At 31.2% G+C, this 20,225-nt stretch overlaps 6 non-coding genes across 6 annotated transcripts; 4 read left to right on the top strand and 2 right to left on the bottom strand.

Annotated features, from left to right (window-relative positions):
- Positions 1-1,873: 1,873 nt before the first annotated feature.
- Positions 1,874-1,946, top strand: TRNAR-UCG (transfer RNA arginine (anticodon UCG)). The gene has a single exon. It is a non-coding gene; the product is annotated as a tRNA-Arg (tRNA).
- Positions 1,947-12,243: 10,297 nt separating this feature from the next.
- TRNAS-CGA (transfer RNA serine (anticodon CGA)) lies at positions 12,244-12,325 on the top strand. Its single transcript has one exon. It is a non-coding gene; the product is annotated as a tRNA-Ser (tRNA).
- A 759-nt stretch (positions 12,326-13,084) lies between these two features.
- TRNAR-UCG (transfer RNA arginine (anticodon UCG)) lies at positions 13,085-13,157 on the top strand. Its single transcript has one exon. It is a non-coding gene; the product is annotated as a tRNA-Arg (tRNA).
- Positions 13,158-13,360: 203 nt separating this feature from the next.
- TRNAR-UCG (transfer RNA arginine (anticodon UCG)) lies at positions 13,361-13,433 on the top strand. Its single transcript has one exon. It is a non-coding gene; the product is annotated as a tRNA-Arg (tRNA).
- A 4,760-nt stretch (positions 13,434-18,193) lies between these two features.
- TRNAR-UCG (transfer RNA arginine (anticodon UCG)) lies at positions 18,194-18,266 on the bottom strand. Its single transcript has one exon. It is a non-coding gene; the product is annotated as a tRNA-Arg (tRNA).
- A 1,803-nt stretch (positions 18,267-20,069) lies between these two features.
- Positions 20,070-20,142, bottom strand: TRNAR-UCG (transfer RNA arginine (anticodon UCG)). Its single transcript has one exon. It is a non-coding gene; the product is annotated as a tRNA-Arg (tRNA).
- Between the last annotated feature and the right edge of the window lie 83 nt (positions 20,143-20,225).

The following is a 20,225-nucleotide window of genomic DNA, read 5'->3' as shown; positions in this document are numbered from 1 at the left end:
ATTAAATCTTAACATTTTCTAAGCACATTTCACTACACTGATCAACCAAAAACGTCAACAAAAATATGAAGAAATAATGCCTTGATTTTATGGTAGTTTGGGAGGGAAAAAGGAAAAAACAGGAAAAATCTGAACGTTTTTGTTTCTTATAATGTTTGTAGGGATATTTAACTTGTCATATATAGTTGAAACAATTTACTTACTGTTAAGGATTTATTTTATTATATAAAATTGCCAATTCGTTTTTTATTAACGTAGTAATTAGGTAATAAAGTTCTATTTTAAATTCGTATTATTTACAAAAAAATACCTCACTGTCTACAAAGGGTTGAATCTCAGCGGTTATTTGAAATAATAATATCCTTTTTTAATGTGTTGGACAATAAATAGCCCACTTTGGAGAATTAGTTTACACTTTTATCAGACTATTTAAAGAAATATTGCACCTTTATTATTTACAAATTTGTAATTAAAGGTGGGCGAGAGATGGGCTTTAAGGATTATATTAAAAGTCACCGTTAGGAAAAATAGAGAACTATGTCAAAAAGTTTAGTTTTAGCTATAGAAGGAAACAAGGATGACAACATCCATAAGTAGCGAAGCATAAAAATATGTATAAGAATTTAAAGATTAGTTGTCAAAAGCATGTATTGTATATTAGGAAATAAATCACGAAACCTTTTCAAAATTTGTTTTAATTTAATAATATTTATATTTCAGTAATACGACTAACAGACTGACGGTCAAAGTAAATTACATACTGGATGCTCAAAACAACAGGAAATTTAATTTTGATATTTTTAACTACAAAAATTTTAAAAATCGGACCATAAACACCAAAGATATGAGGAAAAATGTGAAAAATATAAAAATAGCCAAAAACCTGCAAAAAGGCAGTCTGACCACCATTGATGTTTTCTTGAAACGACAGGAAATTTAATTTTGATATCTATAACTGAAAAAAATTTGGAAATCGGACCATAAACACCGAAGATATGGAGAAAAATGTGAAAAATACAAAAATAGCCTAAAACCTGCTAAAAAGCGGTCCTATCGCTATTGATGTTTTATAGTTAATTGTGCTCCTTAATAATGGGAATGTTGTCAAAAAATTTCAGCCTTTTATCTTTTATAGGAGCCGAGAAAATCACGTTTCCCCCAAACTAAGACATACGGACATACGGACATACGGACATACAGACAGACGGACTGACGGACATTTCAAATTATAGAGTAGCTTCGCTACTAAAAAAGACAATTAACTGCACATTTATATAGTACGAAAATTTTTTCCTCAATCTTGGACGTAATAAAAAACGGCGGAAAAAGCCGTTTTTTAAGGAAATGAGAGACAGTTTTGCCCTATCTTTGAGATTATATGAATGAGATGATGTTAAGGTTTGATAATCTGATGAGAAATTTTCTCGTTTACAGTCCCTTTAATATAATTTTAGAGCAAAGCTACTATATACAAATATATCATTAAGTAGAATACATTTTTACTATTTAAATAAAGCATATCTTAGTCATTTTATAACAGATTTTTAAAAACAAATTTTAAATGATATTTTAAAGCTTATTCAGGTGGGGTCTCCCCGCGCAGGTTCGAATCCTACCGGCTGCGAAATTCTTTTCTAATTGTTATGATGTTGTATATAATGTTCTACTTAAATTTTATGTTACATTAATAAAATTATAAACTAGATAGAAAGGTAAAAATGAAGTCAATTTGTGTTACTGTAACATGTAAGTTTCGAGGTTGGGTGAGTATAAAGGTTTGTTATTGCAACATAAACTAATATTTTGATGTTCATATTTGAGTAAATTAAAGTTAATTTTAAATTGTATTAATTAATTATAACTTAATGGAAAGGGGCGTGTGGCCTAATGGATAAGGCACCAGACTTCGGATCTGGGGATTGCAGGTTCGAGTCCTGTCACGCTCGATAAAATTATTTATTTTTAAGTAAAGGAAAATAGTCCATTTTTATTGGGTTCAAAATGAAAACTAAAAAATGTTTAAGTAAATTTTTTACATTTCAGTAAATAACATTCATCTAGTATGGGAATTACAGAAGGTATAGATAGTGGTCTAGATTATCATTCATTGACCTATCCATTCCCTCGCCCATCCTTGTTGAAATCAAGGGAGGGAGGGGCTATTAGATGTTTTATATGATGTTATCTTACTGGCTTACTTTAGGTACTTGTACTAAAAATTGATTTTATAGTTCTACACTAGATATGTTCAAACTAAGCAACTAATAAATTAAATCTACATAAGGGATGATATTGTTTAACATCAATTTATCTTTCGTTGTCTTATCCCTAAGTCTACCCAATGAAACCTTTGGATCTACTGTAGACTGTATTCTGACCTCAACCTGACTTATTTCAACAAATAATTACTTATGATTAGTTAATTACTCAATTTCAAAGTTTTAATGACATATTATATCCTAATGTTTTATTATTGGTTTATTTTTAGTACCAAAACTACTTTATAGCTAACGTTGTCAGTATGTCTGTTTAAAAAAATGTTTTGTTAATCGGGATTTCTGCCACTCTTGGCTAACAAAATTAATTATAATCTTATAATTTTTCACTTTGATATCCGCGGAAATCTGTCTATACTACGATGCGATAGATAACTATCACCTTTCTGTCTATCCATCACACTTTGAGCATTATATAAAAGCAAAATGCTGTAAATGCCATAAATTTTAATTTTTTATTATTCACATATAACTAACTTGTGATGATATTCCAATAATGATATAATAACTTTAGTCTCACAAATTATGTTGAAATAGTTAACAGATTAATTCAATAAATTATAATGTCTAAGTAATAAATAGGCTCTTTTTAAAAGTATTGTTATGCCTATTTATAACTAAAGATCATAAAACATGAATTTTATAAATTTTCCCATAAAAAAGTTAGACAAAATAAATATTGACTTATCAAATTTAATTACACATTTATAATTTCCGCAAAAAATACGCAAATAAAATTTTTTGACCTCCCACAAATTTCCCCCACCCCTTTTACCTATCCCCCTCCCCTTGCCTGCCCCCCTTGTATAATCAGAGCAATAATTTAAGGTTACTTAGCGGTCAGAGTAGTCTGTTTGTGGCCGATAGTGTGCGGTTGGGGGGACCACCAACACGCCTAAAAACCATGAAATATGGATAATTATTATATGCTTTTATTTTATTTTTTTAATCCTTTATTTGTTTTAATTTTTATTATTTTATAACTTTAAGTTGCTTGGGCAATTGTAAAATTTTCTCAGGATTTGTACCTTAATTTTCACATGCTTAGGTTCTATAACGTCTGGACAAATTATAAAAATTAAGATAAAGTTTCCGAGCGTGACAGGACTCGAACCTGCAAGCCTCAGATCCCAAGTCTGGTGCCTTATCCATTAGGCCACACGCCCCTTATAAAACAACTTGTATTTAATCCTTTCATTTAAATTATAAGGATCTGTTTGTGTGGGTGTGTCTGTACCAAATGATCTCACTAACCGCTGGACCGAAATGGTTCTCCTTTACAACGAAGCTTTTGAAGATATACAATAAAGATGTACAAATAGACAAATCCATATGATTTAATATATGTATATCAAGCCAAGGTAGGAGGTTTATTGGTCTGTTAAAAAAAAAAAACTCGTAACCAAAGTTTTAAAATACAGTTCGTTGGCTATGATTTTCAGGTACTTTTATTGAATTGTTAGTTCAAAACTATAAGTGACCAAACTTTTCAACCAATAATTTAGATATATATATAGACTGTGCAATTTTGTTTATAATCTTTGGGGATTTACATTAATTTATTGTAAATTGTCTAATCCCTTATATGAAGCTACTAATAATATTTAACTTTAGATTTTAATTAAAATATTGAAATGAAAGTAGACTTTTCTCTGTGTTAACATGACAGCAAACTACAAAATTACAAATGAGAAAAGCTTAGCTTTGCAATCAGGAATTAGTGACTTAGATGCTTAAATTTTATTCATAAAATAGTTATTTAGTGTATCGTATTATAGACAGCTTTCCGTAAATATTAAAATGATAAATTATAAGATTAAAACCAGTTTTGTTGTCCCCGAGATGCCGAATGCACGGAATAAAAAAACTGGTTTTAATCTTATAATTGTACATTTTTATATTCGTTGAAAACTTTATATAATATGATGCGATAGTGTGAAAGGCTTGTTTATAATGAATATTTTAGGTTTAATTTCTTTTTTGCTGTCCCCTAGAATGGCTTAGTAATTTTCATTTCAAATCAAAAAACTTAAGTCTTCACATAGTTATCGCAAAGGTGATATATTATTTTAAAAATCCCGAGCGTGGCAGGACTCGAACCTGCAATCCCCAGATCCGAAGTTTGGTGCCTTATGACCTTATCCATTAGGCCTCACGTCCTTCCTAAAATAATCAATGTTTAGATTATTGTTATTGCACTTTTTTTGTGAGAATTATGTCTTTTGGTTCCTAATATCGGTTCAGCTGTTAACGAGATTTTTCGGTACAGACAAACACTTTGACAGAAAGACATCCTGTTTCTTTTATACAACGATGGACTATTACCTTAAATGTATTTACTTAAAAAATCTATTAATCATAAAAAATCTTCAAACTTTGAAACCAAAAAGGTATAAGTAACTATCTATTTATTGTTTTTGACCACCAAGAAACATTAAACCACTGTCAACATTTTCCCATGATCTTTGGGTAGGGTCATCTCACGTTCCCGCAAAACTTTACTAATTTAGTAAAAGTTTTATGGTAAAATGGGGCGGTATTTGTGTAGAAGAAAGACAGGGAAAATTGGATAAGAAAAGACAATGGGCTGTTTTGGGCACTTAGTCCTCAAAGTCTTATAATAACGTTTTCTTATTTGTTAGCTTAACAACCTTGGGGACTTTAATTGAATTTTGATTGGCTGATCCAAACGTTTCAACCACTAATCGTAATCTACAGCAGGGGTATTTTTTTTAAAATCATCATTGGGGATTTACATAAACTTATCGGCCATTGTCTTATCCCTGTAGATCCCTGGAGAAAATAGCTTAAATCCTTCATGTTGCTAATAGACATACTTCTTGAAAAGAGTTTACAAACAGACTGATGAACATATTTCTATGTACATTGAATTGTAAATGACTATAACATCGTAGCTATTTAAATTTTTTTTTAGAATGTATAAACACTGATAATGCAATGATGTGCCTGTGTGTGTATTTCTTCTTAGGTGGCTAAAGCTCATCTACTCGTGCTAACAAGGAGGTGTGCTCATCATTTGGCAAAATTTGTTCCTTAATTTAAAGCAACTATTTTTATTGTTTGCAAGAAATGCACCACTTTAACTGCTGAAAGACTCTAACAAGTAGACCCAATACCCAAAATTTGACACATTTAGCTACAATAACAAAAGAGTTATAGGCATTTCAAAATGATATTTTAGGTATATAAAAATTTATAAAGTTTTCCATTGCAAAAAAGGCTTCAAATTTAGGGTATATGGTCTACTTGTTGCATTCCTTAAGCAGTTAGATCGAGGTATTTTTTGCATGCTTTCTTAAATTCTAGTATGTTTTAAAGGGTAGTTTCACGAAATGCATTTGAACTTAATTTAGTAAACCGCATATTTTTTGCTAGTTGATGGGTTTAACTATATTTATATGGCATATATTTGAAAGAATTTAAATTTTCTACCACGTAGTTTTGAAAATATCAAGACTTTAAAATCGTCTTTTTGTGATATATGCAATTTAAAAAGACGATTTTCAAGTCTTGATGTTTTTAAAACTATGTGGTAGAAAATTGTAATTCTTTCAATTATATGCCATATAAATGCAGTTTAACCAATTAACCAGGAAAAAAAAATGCGGTTCACTAAATTAAGTTCAAATGCATTTCGTGAAACTACCCCTTTGTCTATTTTTTTTTACAAAAACTTACCTATTCAAACTTACCTTTAAAATTTTTGCTCTTTTAAATATGTTACCTTTTTAATTGATATGCATTATTTGCAAATCTTTCTTTGAAAATGTTTAGAAAAAAACATACTAAGAAATTCTTCTAATTTTTTAAGTTTGGAAAAATAATTAGCTGCATTTATGGAGCACTATTTGTTTGAATCTATAGGTAACTCCATGGTGGTCTTTCATCTCCAAAGTAGCCACCATAAGTAGCTACACAACCTTATAATCTGCCATTTCATCAGTAGCAAGGACATACAGACAAGCATTCAAGAAAACAAATGTATGTCACTCCTTAAGTGTCAAGAAATTCCTTTTTCTAGCTCATGTTTAAAGGTGATGATTTTCTATAATTAATGTTGGTCCGTTTCTTATCGTTGATTTAGACATGTTAGAATTGTTCTATGGATTTGCAACTTTGTTTAATGATTTATCTACGATTCAGAAAGCTTAGCAACTCTGTCACTCTTACCAGAAAGTTCGCACGTCCCTTTAAAACATGCTTCGCTTTTAAGGATGTTGTCATCCTTGTCACATAAAAAACAACAAACTCTATTTTTTTCGTATGGCTTTAAATCAAAACAATTTCCTACCCTACTTTGCATAAGGATTAATTATACTTTTGTGAATATCTTTCCCTCTCTTTCTAATCAGTTTCTGTTTTTACTTTTCTTTGGTGTGTGCTTATTCATATCTAAATGCAATTAAAAGTTTCACACAATTTAGCTTTGTACTGGATTTCGGGCTATTTCAGGCGTCGGTGGGTCACTAGGTATAATTACAAATAAGTCTAACCTATGAAATATTTTGTAAGTTTTGCAAAAAAAATGCTTTATAGAATCTAATTGCTATTTTATTAAAAGAAAATAGAAAATGAATTACACATAAAAAAGATATAAATTATTGAATATGTTTCATATATCATTCAAATTTCTTTTTTGTAGCATAAACACAAAAGTTTTAGAATAAACAATACGGTGTTCGAAAAACCTAAATTGAATTTTATAAAAATTTATCTAAAATTTTCATTAGAATTTTTTATTGTTATGGAATGGGTATGATTGAACCCAAAACATTTAAGAGGTTTTAAATGTAATATTGGAAGTTTTCTTTTAATAATGATTTTAGATTTAAAATATTATCATTTGAAACATTGGCGTGTTGAAGATGTGTGTAAACACCCCACTTAAAACTTATTTTTTAAAAATTGTTGCCTTTTTACCTACTAATGTATTGACACCCCCCAGGTGAATCGCTGTGCACACCACTGCTTTAAAGTATTACATTTAATATGATTTCTCAGAAAACTGATCACCTGTTACAAAATTTGACCACCATCATCGCAATGTCTAGTAAATACTGACAGGGACAAATCTTATAAAAAAAAATAATTTTGCATGTGTTTTGTAAATGGCACACGTACCAATGGATATATTATTACTTGGATCTTACACCAGATTTTCATGTTTTCTTATGAAGTGAATCTTGCAGCGGGCTAAAATAACAATCCCCTTCCCTCCTACTAATGAACGAACCCACCAATAAACGAGTTTCATGTTAGCAAGCTAATTTGACGACAATTATTCCCTGTCATTATATCCAGGTATATTATAGAACCATTCACGTATCCATATGTACTGTTAGTTTTGATTTTTAAAACTAATTTGAAATTTTTAAGTTAAAAATGAAACTTTATTAGGTTTCATGCAGATTTTTAATTTTGTATTAAACCAGACACTTTCGGAAATTAATCTACAATTTACTAATTTTAAAAATATGGAGCCATAATTTGGCATTTGAGAGGATTATGAAAATTATTTTTAAGTCTTAAATTATGGGTACAGCTAAAGAATTAACTTCCTCCCAGATTTTTAAAATTTCGTTTGTTCCCGCAATTTAGCCAATAATATTGAATTTAGTAAAATTTAGATATAAGGAGAAGATAAACAATGACACAGTTCAGTTTAAAAGATTTGTAAAAATAAATTTTATTTACATATAACATTTTTCAAAATTTTTGCAGAAAGAATAGTCGTAGACAATTCTATTTTTTTATGGCTTTTAATAAAAGTATACTATATTTGGCCGGGAAAATGGCGTAAAACCTGGCAAGAACCCTAAACTCTACGGGGCTACCCTTTACCCTATATTAATATATTAGCTAACCCAATGTAAAACACTACCACTCCAAAACACCTCCCCTTTCTTTATTTTCAATTAATTTTAAATTAGGGGGAAGGGGTTTTGTGCTCGACTTGGAACTTTACTGGAAACTACTGGATACACAGATAAACTACCTAATATTTACTTTAAAGCTTTATAAACTATTTGCTGTAATGAACCAACACCACCGTATTTTGTTGAATTAATTACTCTATCATCATCAAGTATTTACAAATCTGTCGTCACGTTGCTACAGTTTTCAGACCCAATGTGGTTTTTTAATTAGGACTCATTCATTAGGCGTTGATTGTAACCGGCATGGCGGGAAGACTTAAATGCTAGTTATTTAGAGTATCTCGTTACACAAGATTGATAACACTTTGATTGCGCAGAGTTGATCAATAATTAGATGTTATGGGTTAACTCATTCTTTGCATCTATATTTCACTCGTCTGCATTGGTAAGGTTGGTATTAATACTTTGCAAGTTTATAATTTATCTATCCTTCGATCCAACTGTTCAATCATCTGTATGGGACAAACATAAGATAGGTGAAACGTTTTTTAAGGCGAAGCTTTTCTATAATTAGGGTCGGTCCGTCCGTACGTCCGTCCGAGATAGATAGCTTTTATTTATTAATTTAGGCATGTTAGAATTGTCCTATCGATTTCAAACTTTGCATGATGATTCCTGTAGTAGTTAGGTACGATTTAAAAAGCGTAGCAACTCTATAATCATTACCAGAATGTCCGTATGTCCATTTTAAACATGTTGATTTTTCTACTTTTTTATGTGATCTAATTATCCGTTTGATCTGATTTTTGGTATATTGATTCCTGAGACAACAAAGAAAAATAGTATAAGCAAAGCAACTCTATAATCAAGTCCTAAAAATGTAAGTATGTCCAAAACATTATCCTGTATCAAGCAGTTTTTCAACAAATTTACTTACAATTTTGATTCGACTCTTTCGATACTTTTATATTCTGATTATTCAGTTCAGACACTCTACAAGTGTTAATGTCCGTTTGTCCTACCGTTTCAGTGCTTCGCTTTTATGGATGTTGTCATCCTTGTTTTTTTTATAAGAATTTGAGTTTTATTGGCTCTTCTCAAGACGACGACAAAAATTTATTTGTGAAGACTCATCTGACCACTGAGCAAGCATATACTATTCAGATCACCTTGTCCGTCTGTTTGTCTATTATGCTTTAAAGAAGATTTGATGATTGTCGGAGAAAAGTTATATTTTCGGAAGCTAAATTAAATTTGTCTTTAAATATTCACTAGAATATTTATATTGCTTGTTAGACTTTTCTTCAAGTTAAAAAATTTTTAATCTTTTTTATTTTTGTGCTTTGCATCTTATGTATAAATGTTTATTTCGACTTAAGGAACCAGCCCTGTGAATGTCTCAATTGCATGTCTCCAAGGTGGTTTCTAATGCCTATCTGATTAATTAGTACAGAACAGTCTCATTCTAAACCTGACTTGAAATAAGTTTAGAAATAAAGAAAATAATACTAATGAAGCTTAAAAGTTTTACTGTAATACATACATGAAGGTCGGTTTAAGTACCAAGAATAGGACTAGAAAAATAATAAGATTTTTCAACATTCACGTTTAAAATGGATTTATTATTACTTGGATCGTACATCAGATTATCATGTACTCTAAGAAATTGAAACTTTTAGCAGGCTAAAATAATAATAATACCCCCCCACCATCCAATCCCTTTACCCCATGCTCTCCCCCTCTATTGGATAAAAAACTGACTAATAAATGATGTGTCATGTTAGCAACCTAAATTGATAATTTTTCGCCCGTCAGAATATCCACGTATATTTTATATCCATTCTTTTAAAGTCTGCTTTAACTAACATAGCCATTGACGGTCATCTTGGGTGTCTGTCTAGGTGAGGGGTAATCAAACAAAGAGGAGTGGGTAAAAAAGCGATGTGTAGAAAGGGATGGAGTGAATACCGAAGGGAAGGGGGGAATAAATATTGGTCAACCTGATGACATATTTATTTAAAGACTTGTTGACAGTATAATTACTATATTGGCTAGGCCACAAATTGTTTTTATTGATTTAGGAAATCCTAAAATCTTGTTTTCAACAATCTTTGAATTTTTTGTATGTATTTTACTGCACTATTTACAAGAACATATTTATGCTTGTATTATCCTCATATAAAAGTAACTGGATCTTTATTTGTCTGTCTTTACCGAAGGATTTCGCTAACCGCTGAACCTAAATGGTTTCACCTTACAGGGTAGCTTCTTACAGGTCCTATTCAACACCCCCCCCTTCTTCTTCAAGTGCCCCTAGAGTCCTCTAAGGGCGTAGCCGCTAGTATATGTTTACTGAACATGTATATAAAAGGGGCATGTGACCTAATGGATAAGGAACCAAACTTCGGATCTGGGGATTGCAGGTTCGAGTCCTGTCACGCTCGAAATAAGTATTTTGTAAAATAAATATTATTTCAATAAAAGTGTAATATTTATGAATAAATATAGGCACTTTTTTTATTTGCTAACTTAATACGTAATTTTACCACGTTTTCGTTTTTGAATGAAATATACTGTTAATAAGGATATGAAAACTAGACATTGAGCATAAATGAAATGATTTATGGCTCTCATTGAATTATGCACTTATCAGGAATTAGGGGACATCAGGATTCTACACATAATTGATACAATATCTAGTGATAATAAGATACAAAATTAATGCTTTGCTTATAACATTGTACCATATTGTCCTAGGAATCAGTTTTCCAAAAATCAGATGAATAGAATAATTATATGACATAAAAAGTTGTTGTCAAAAAAGTAAAAAAATCAGCATGTTTTACATGGACGTACGGGCTTTCTTATACGCTTTCTAAATTGTACCTAACTGCTATAGGAATCATTAGGCAAAGTTTGAAATCGATAGGACAACTCTAACAAGTCTAAATTAACGAAAAGAGCTAACCGTTATGGACGGACCTACCCCAATTATAGAAAAGCTTTGCTTTTAAAAAATAATTTTTTCCCTAACCAGAAAAAATCAAATAATTATACCAAAACAAGAATGACAACATCCATAAAAGCGAAGCACTGAAACGGTAGGACAAACGGACATTAACACTTGTATAGTGTCAGAACTGAATAATCATAATATAAATGTATAAGGGTCAAAGCAAAATTGTAAGTAAATTTGTTGAGAAAAACTGCTTGATTCGGGATAATGTTTATGGACATACTTACATTTCTAGGACTTGATTATAGAGTTGCTTCGCTTATTACATTATACTTTGTCTTAGGAATCAATATACCAAAAATCAGATCAATCAGATGATTAGTTCACATAAAAATTTGTTGTTAAAAAAGTAAAAAAATCAACATGTTTAAAATGGACGTACGGACATTTTGGTAATGATTATAGAGTTGCTACGCTTTTTAAATCATACCTTATTACTAAAGGAATCACCATGCAAAATTTGAAATCGATAGGACAATTCTAACATGCCTAAATTAATGAAAAAAGCTATCCGTTACGGACGAACGGACGGACGTACGGACGGACGTACGGACGGACTGACCCTAATTATAGAAGCTTCGCTTTTAAAAATGAAAATATTATTTTTTCTGTTTAACTATCCCCTTATACATTTTAATTATGCATATAAATCAATTAATTTGTAAGAATAGATTTGTCAAAAAGCGAGCAAGTTTATTTTTCAAAAAGTGTCATGCATTAGAATATATTTACGTACGGCTTCGAAACGAATTAATATCCGCTGGATTAAAACCGGTTGTCTGCAATGCTGAAAAATCATGTATAGCATCGTATAACATACAATTTTCTTCTAATACTTTTTTAAAATCATAAATTAATACCAGTTTTTGCCTTCGACCCTTCGGTGCTAGTAAAACTGGTTTTAATATTATATTTTTTCATTTTGATGTCTGCGGAAGCCTGCAATAAATTATTATTAAAGTTACCTAAAACTTATTTCTTACATTTTAAACGTATTTTTTAGTCACTACTCATTTTTTAGTAATACATTAATAGAAGACGCTCTTATTAAACAGCAGTCGTGGCCGAGTGGTTAAGGCGTCTGACTCGAAATCAGATGGGGTCTCCCCGCGCAGGTTCGAATCCTGCCGGCTGCGAAGATAGCTTTTTTCTCCAGATATTTTCGCCTTTAAGGTTCAAACAACTTTTGTAATCCTAATTTTATTTCTCGTATTCATTCGAATCCGGTGGATAGGAACCGGTTCTCATCCATACGAAAAAACTATGTCTAGCATCGTATTATATCCAGCTTTCTGCGAATATAGAAATTTACAATCATAAGATTAAAACCAGTTTTTTTAGCCGGTGCCTTCGGCACCTCGGGGCTAAAAAAACTAGTTTTAATCTCATATTTGTACTTTCTATATCCGCGGAAAGCCGTTTATAATACGATGCGAGAAATAACTATTCTCATATTCATTTGAATCCGGTGGATAGAAACCGGTTCTCATCCATACGAAAAAACTATGTCTAGCATCGTATTATATCCAGCTTTCTACGAATATAAAAATGTACAATCATAAGATTAAAACCAGTTTTTTTAGCCGGTGCCTTCGGCACCTCAGGTCTAAAAAAACTAGTTTTAATCTCATAATTGTACTTTCTATACACGCGGAAAGCGGTTTATAATACGATGAAAGAAATAACTATTAAAATAATTTGTACATATTTGTGTAAATGTTATTTAGAATGTAGAATGAAAAAAATGAAAAAATCAATGAGGTTCTGTGATATCAGATTTGAAGATTTCAACATGAAAATTGAGTCTAGGAGTAGCCAGGTAAATTATGAAGTAAGGAACCAAAAGGAACATTGTACTCAGTTATATTTGTGTAAAACCCATATCATTATAAGAAGGGCGTGTGGCCTAATGGATAAGGCACCAGACTTCGGATCTGGGGATTGCAGGTTCGAGTCCTGTCACGCTCGATGAGAATTTTGTACTGATTTTTTAGGTTTTAGGGCCAAAAGATAAGTATGATGAATTCTTAAAGGTGCTGGGTTTTAAGAAGAAAAAGTTATATGAAAATTTTCATGAAAATTGAGTCTAGGAGTAGCCAGGTGAGTTATTGAGTGAAAAATCAAAAAAATTATATCTATTAAATTGGATAATAACCATCTCATTGTAAGAAGGGCGTGTGGCCTAATGGATAAGGCACCAGACTTCGAATCTGGGGATTGCAGGTTCGAGTCCTGTCACGCTCGGTGAAAATTTTGTACTGATTTTTTTAGGTTTTAGGGCCAAAAGATGAGTATGATGAATTCTTAAAGGTGCTGGGTTTTAAGAAGAAAAAGTTGTTAAAAATTTTGATGAAAATTGATTCTAAGAGCAGCCAGGTGAGTTATTGAGTGAGAAATCAAAAAAATTATATCTATTAAATTGGTTAATAACCATCTCATTGTAAGAAGGGCGTGTGGCCTAATGGATAAGGCACCGGACTTCGGATCTGGGGATTGCAGGTTCGACTCCTGTCAACCTCGGTTACTCGAGAAATTTATAATGAATTTTGATAAAAAATATTCATCTTTATGATTTGTAGTTCTTAGAATCTCTAATTTTATAGAACTCTTTTGATTTGAAGGTGTAAAAAGAGAACATCATTGTTAGATTTCAACAGTAAAATGGTGAATCATAAGGATTAATCTACAATTTTTTTTCTTTTAACTATTTTATCATAAGAAGGGCGGGTGGCCTAATGAATAAGGCACCAGACTTCGGATCCGGGGATTACAGGTTCGAGTCTTGTCACACTCGGTAATATATTTTATATCTTTTCATTGTTTTTTTTTGACCAAAATTTTGCCAATTTTAATAGGAATTTAAAGGGATAAGACAATGGCCGATAAAATAATGTACATCTCCAATGATGATTCACAAAAATACGTTCTTATACAAACAATATAATAAACAGCTGACTGTCCCATCTCTCTCTGCAATTTTAATCTCAGCATGATAAATTCTTAGTTTTACTTCTTATCCTACAATATTTAATAAAAGATTTACAAATAAAAGAAATATTCGAGCGTGACAGATCCGAAGTCTGGTGCCTTATCCATTAGGCCACACGCCCTTTATATTAAAAACAGAATCACTCAGTTTTTTTTATGGACATATTTAAATATAAACAAACAGAAAAGGTTGAGTTGTAGATAAGTCTATCTACAACATACAAGAAGACAAATTATGTAATTAGATTTATATAGATATTAAATCAATTTTATTTAATATTCATTCAAGCATCTACGCCCCTAGCCTATAGGGTATCTGTATTTGAAGAGGCAGAGAGGGGCTATAAAAATAGCCTAAAAAACCATCACAGGACCCCTGTGAAGTTAAACTAAAACATAAGTTATTGAGATCTTACGCTTCAGGCAAAAAAAACATACTACTTTATATAATAGGACTAGAGTTGGCTCGATATAATTATCTCCCTATTGGCTAGTTTTCTATATGCATATCTATTTCTCAATAAATCTATTTTCCTCACCCGGCATTACTATCTAAAAGAAAGTAAATATTTAATAATTTAAATGATTTTAAAAAGATTTTTTAAATTATATTTTTTTCTTTACATTACCATCACTAAAGGGTTAATGATGCTGATTACAATTTTAGTTTAATATTTGACCACACAAAATGTCGCCACAATCGAATTCTTTTAAAACAGAGTTTTCTTAAATTTATTATATTATAAATTTAAATTTTCTCTTTTATGATTAGAAATTAAATACATCAATATAAGGTAAATAGCTACATGAAATAAAAAAAAGGAATTTATTTTTAATAAAGTAAAATAATGAGTCTTATCGTTCTGGGCAATGAGAGTTTATTATGGATTATTGGAGCACTATGAGTTTTAGTCATATATTCCTTGGAAAACTTGAGCTCGTTTATAGACATTTATTTCCTATATAGATCTGACATGGATCTTGAAGCAAGTAAGCTGGCCGTTTTGTACATGTTAAAAATTGGAAGATTTCATTAAATAAAAGTTATCGCAAATATACTTAGTAAATAAAAAATAATTTGATGAGATGCTTTGCATATGAAAAGCTTAATGGTTAGGTAATGCACAACTATTTAAACAAGGATGACAACATTCTAAATAAAAACAAATATTCAACAAATAGTGTATTATAAAGTAGCTACACACACACACACAAGCATACCATATTCATATTTAATAAATAGTTGATAAAGTGAATTATAGAGTAGCTGGACACACACACATACACACACACGCTCAAACACACACACATACACACAAGCATACCATATTCAAAATTAACAAAAAGTTGATAAAGTGAATAATAGAGTAGCTACACACACACACACACAACCAAGCATACCATATTCATTTTTAACAAATAGTTGATAAAGTAAATCATAGAGTAGCTACACACACTTACACACACACACAAGCATACCATATTTATATTTAACAAATAGTTGATAAATAAATTATAGAGTAGCTACACACACACACACAACCAAGCATACCATATTCATATTTAACAAATAGTTGATAAAGTGAAAAATAGAGTAGCTACACACACACACACACACACACAAGCATACCATATTCATATTTAACAAATAGTTGATAAATAAATTATAGAGTAGCTACACACACACAACCAAGCATACCATATTCATATTTAACAAATAGTTGATAAAGTGAAAAATAGAGTAGCTACACACACACACACACACACACAAGCATACCATATTCATATTTAACAAATAGTTGATAAATAAATTATAGAGTAGCTACACACACACAACCAAGCATACCATATTCATATTTAACAAATAGTTGATAAAGTGAAAAATAGAGTAGCTACACACACACACACAAGCATACCATATTCATATTTAACAAATAGTTGATAAATAAATTATAGAGTAGCTACACACACACAACCAACCATACCATATTCATATTTAACAAATAGTTGATAAAGTGAAAAATAGAGTAGCTACACACACACACACACACAGTCATACCATATTCATATTTAACAAATAGTTGATAAAGTAAATCATACAGTAGCTACACACACACACACACACACACAATCATACTATATTTATATTAAACAAATAGTTGATAAAGTAAATCATAGAGTAGCTACACACACACACAACCAAGCATACCATATTCATATTTAACAAATAGTTGATAAAGTAAATTATAGAGTAGCTACATACACACACACACAACCAAGCATACCATATTCATATTAAACAAATAGTTGATAAAGTGAATTATAGAGTAGCTACACATAAACACACACAACCAAGCATACCATATTCATATTTAACAAATAGTTGATAAAGTGCTTTGATAACTTTCTATGCTGGGTGAGTTAGAAAAAAGAAGTTAAATACTTCATTACTTCATTTTATATTGTGACTAGAGGATGCGCCTCCCATTTTGGGACTCTTTATTGAAGAAGTGAAAAAGGGTTTGAAAAATAGCCTAAAACCTTCGCTAGAGCTATGGAAAATAAAGAACTTAATCGCTTTAGTATCAGTAGTTATTGAAATCTTTAGCTTCATACAAAAAAACTTACTACTTTATACATACAATAGGACTACTCAAAAACCAACCCATTGAATTTTATAGATAGTTGTAAATAGTCGTGGATTAGCCCAAAGTATGTATTATCAATTTAAACCCCTAAAAAACTCTCAAGGTAGAGATAGAGGGTATTACTTGCAAGAAAAAAAGACTCAAATATTGAGTAAAAACTATTGAGTATTAACTAAAAAGCAGAGTCCAATCTGTCCAGCGGTTTGAGAGATCCTAGGCTTCATCCGAACAGACTAATTTATAGTTTGTTTTATAAGCTGTAGAATAGAAGGGCGTGTGGCCTAATGGATAAGACACCAGACTGGGGATTGCAGGTTCGAGTCCTGTCACGCTCGATTATAATTTTATACTTTTATAAAAGTAACAGAATGTCATTCTGTGAGAAGGTTTATAACTGCTTTGGGGAAAGGTACCTTAATCTTCCAAAAGAAATCATTTTCAAAAAAAAACTAACCATTTTTCTTTTAAAAACGATTTCCTTTTTTAAAACCTTTTTCTGACTCTCATAAACAGTTTTGAAGTTTAGCCTTCCACGTATAAATTCCATCAGATTAAAGTATGAAAAAATTAGCTTCAATTCTCCACATAGTAAAAGTTGCTAATGATGAAATGTTGAATTTTTAAGTTTGTCGGTTCTATTTATGGAATATTTTTAATGGATTTTGTTTCATAATTTAATTTTCCTACTCCTGGTGTGGTAACAGGGATCTTAGGGGATGAGACAATGGACGATAAATATATGTACATCCCGAAAATGATGATAATAGTTATTTCTTGCATCGTATTATAAACGGCTTTCCACGGATATAGAATGTACAATTATAAGATTAAACCTAGTTTTTTGGCCCCGAGGTGCCATAGGCACCGGCTAAAAAAACTGGTTTTAATCTTATGATTCGTAGAAAGCTGGATATAAAACGATGCTAGACATAGTTTTTTCGTATGGATGAGAACCGGTTCCTATCCACCGGATTCGAATGAATACGAGAAACAAAATTACCCATTCTGTAGATTATCAAAGTTTGGACATTGCTAGTTTGAAGCAACCAATCAAAATTTATTATTGTCTGAAATTTTTACCGGTTGTCAAAGGTAAATAAAAAATAATTAATTAAGATTTTTGGATCTGATGTTCCTGGTAACGCCAAAAATCTATGAATTTTAAAGGTTTTCTAGCTAAAACGGCTAAACGTACTTTAAACTTATTATGTCAATGTTAGGAACACCATTTATTATCTAAGTACCTAAGTTAAGAAGGGCCTATAATCATATATCCGTGACTAATATTAAACATAAACCCATTCAAGACCTAAAAACTCTTATTAATATAAGTATGTACGTAATTTACAAAAAAAAAGATTTGAACTTCGAGCGTGACAGGACTCGAACCTGCAATCCCCAGATCCGAAGTCTGGTGCCTTATCCATTAGGCCACACGCCCTCTCATGAATAATATGAATACATGAATTATTAGATGAAAAAAGTCCGCTATTTTGGTAACCCCAAAGTTGTAAATGAGAATATTAGTAAACAAATAGTTGAGGGGAAATAAATATTCATCATCCTGTAATTGAATAAATATCAACACTGTAAAAAGAATCGATATATAAATACTTGGATGTTGCTCCAGATTTTTATGTACTCTAATATCTAAAGTGATACTCGGAATAAAATAAAAATACCTCTCACTTGCCCCCATTACCCTATCCCCTCCCCTCCTACTTTAGGGACAAACTGACAAATAAAAAAAAAACTGTCCATGTTAGCAACCTAAATTGAAGACAATGTTCCTCTGTCATAATATCCAGTAAATTTTAAATCTATTATTTCGTGCTATTTCTACTTAACTACCTCCCAGGGAGTAAGGGAGGGGACAATGGATCGAATATTCAATTTTTAGGAGTCTCAGAATTTGGGTACTGGCTTACAGGGAATGTGCAAGAATTTAGCAGTTTCTGACTGACTTTGGGTACTAGCGCAAATATGCCGCTAACTCGTTTGTTAATTTTGAATATTGCAGACAAGTATCAATAAACTTAATTTGGGTCCCAAACGTCGGAGTGGACAAACGCAGGAGTGGACACTTAACCTAACCTAAACTATTTCAAACCATATTTTTGGTTTTTCAAAGCCTAACCCCTGCAGGTTTTTTTTTGTACATACATATCTTAACCTAACCTAACCTGTATAGAAATACTTACTTAAATTAATATTGTAACACTCCTGCGTTTGTCCACTCCGACGTTTGGGACTCCTGCGTTTGTCGTGGAACCTTAATTTGTTATGATGTGGCTGGTTTTAACAATTTTTTCAGAAAATATCATTTCATAGATAAAAACTTTATTGTGATATTTGTTTAATAAATAATTTAAGAATCCAATTAAATTTTGGGTTATGGGTTGAATGGGTTCCAGGGAGATTTTTCTAGTTTAAATTACATAATGGTTCCGTCAGTCTGATGTGCTGGTAATATAATTTTCAAATGAATGTTCTTGGAACTTTCTTCTTATTTTATTGTTTTCTGTATTGTATTAACTCTCCCTTTAAAATTTCCTCTATATTTGCTGGATTAATCTGGATTTCAAGGTCTTTCAGCAAATACTCTTAAATTGAATTAATTGCCCATTGTCCCCTCCCTTAAACCCTGACTTCCTCCCCAGGTATCCCTTTAATCAGGTTTAAAGGGATCAGCAAATAATCAGAAAATGCAGGGATCTGAAGGGATAAAACAATGAATGTTTAATTATTGGTGGAAAAGTTTGGACATTAATAGTTTGTTCAAACCAATCAGGATTGCTTAAAAGTGTTTAAGCTGACAAATAAAAGGACGTTTTTTGTTACAAATTGTACAAAAAAAACAATTCCAAAAACTTTTGCTCGTATTCATTCGAAACCGGTGGATAGGAACCGGTTCTCATCCATACGAAAAAACTATGTCTAGCATCGTATTATATCCAGCTTTCTAAGAAAATAAAAATGTACAAGCATAAGATTAAAACCAGTTTTTTAGCCCGTGCCTTCGGCACCTCGGGGCGAAAAAAAACAGGTTTTAATCTTATAATTGTACATTCTATATCCGCGGAAAGCCGTTTATAATACGATGCAAGAAATAACTATTACAGCTCCTTCTTTTTCATGTATCTAAAAACTCACCATTACAAACTTTATTTGACACAAAACTTACAATAAATTAACCTTAATCATAATAATACTTGTGTTATTTTACATATCTTAAAATTGTCATTGAGCGTGACAGGACTCGAACCTGCAATCCCCAGATCCGAAGTCTGGTGCCTTATCCATTAGGCCACACGCCCTCTATTCATATAATAAATTTAAAGATAATTAACTTATTTGTTAAGTACTTTTTCAGGGGGAGGGTTAGGTATAGTCTTTGGGT

The sequence above is a fragment of the Acartia tonsa genome, chromosome 8, assembly GCF_053477335.1.
Source record: "Acartia tonsa isolate MP-2025a chromosome 8, ASM5347733v1, whole genome shotgun sequence".
Taxonomy (NCBI): Eukaryota; Metazoa; Arthropoda; class Copepoda; order Calanoida; family Acartiidae; genus Acartia; species Acartia tonsa.
The sequence above is the reverse complement of the archived record's forward strand: the minus strand, read 5'-3'. Positions and strand labels throughout refer to the sequence as shown.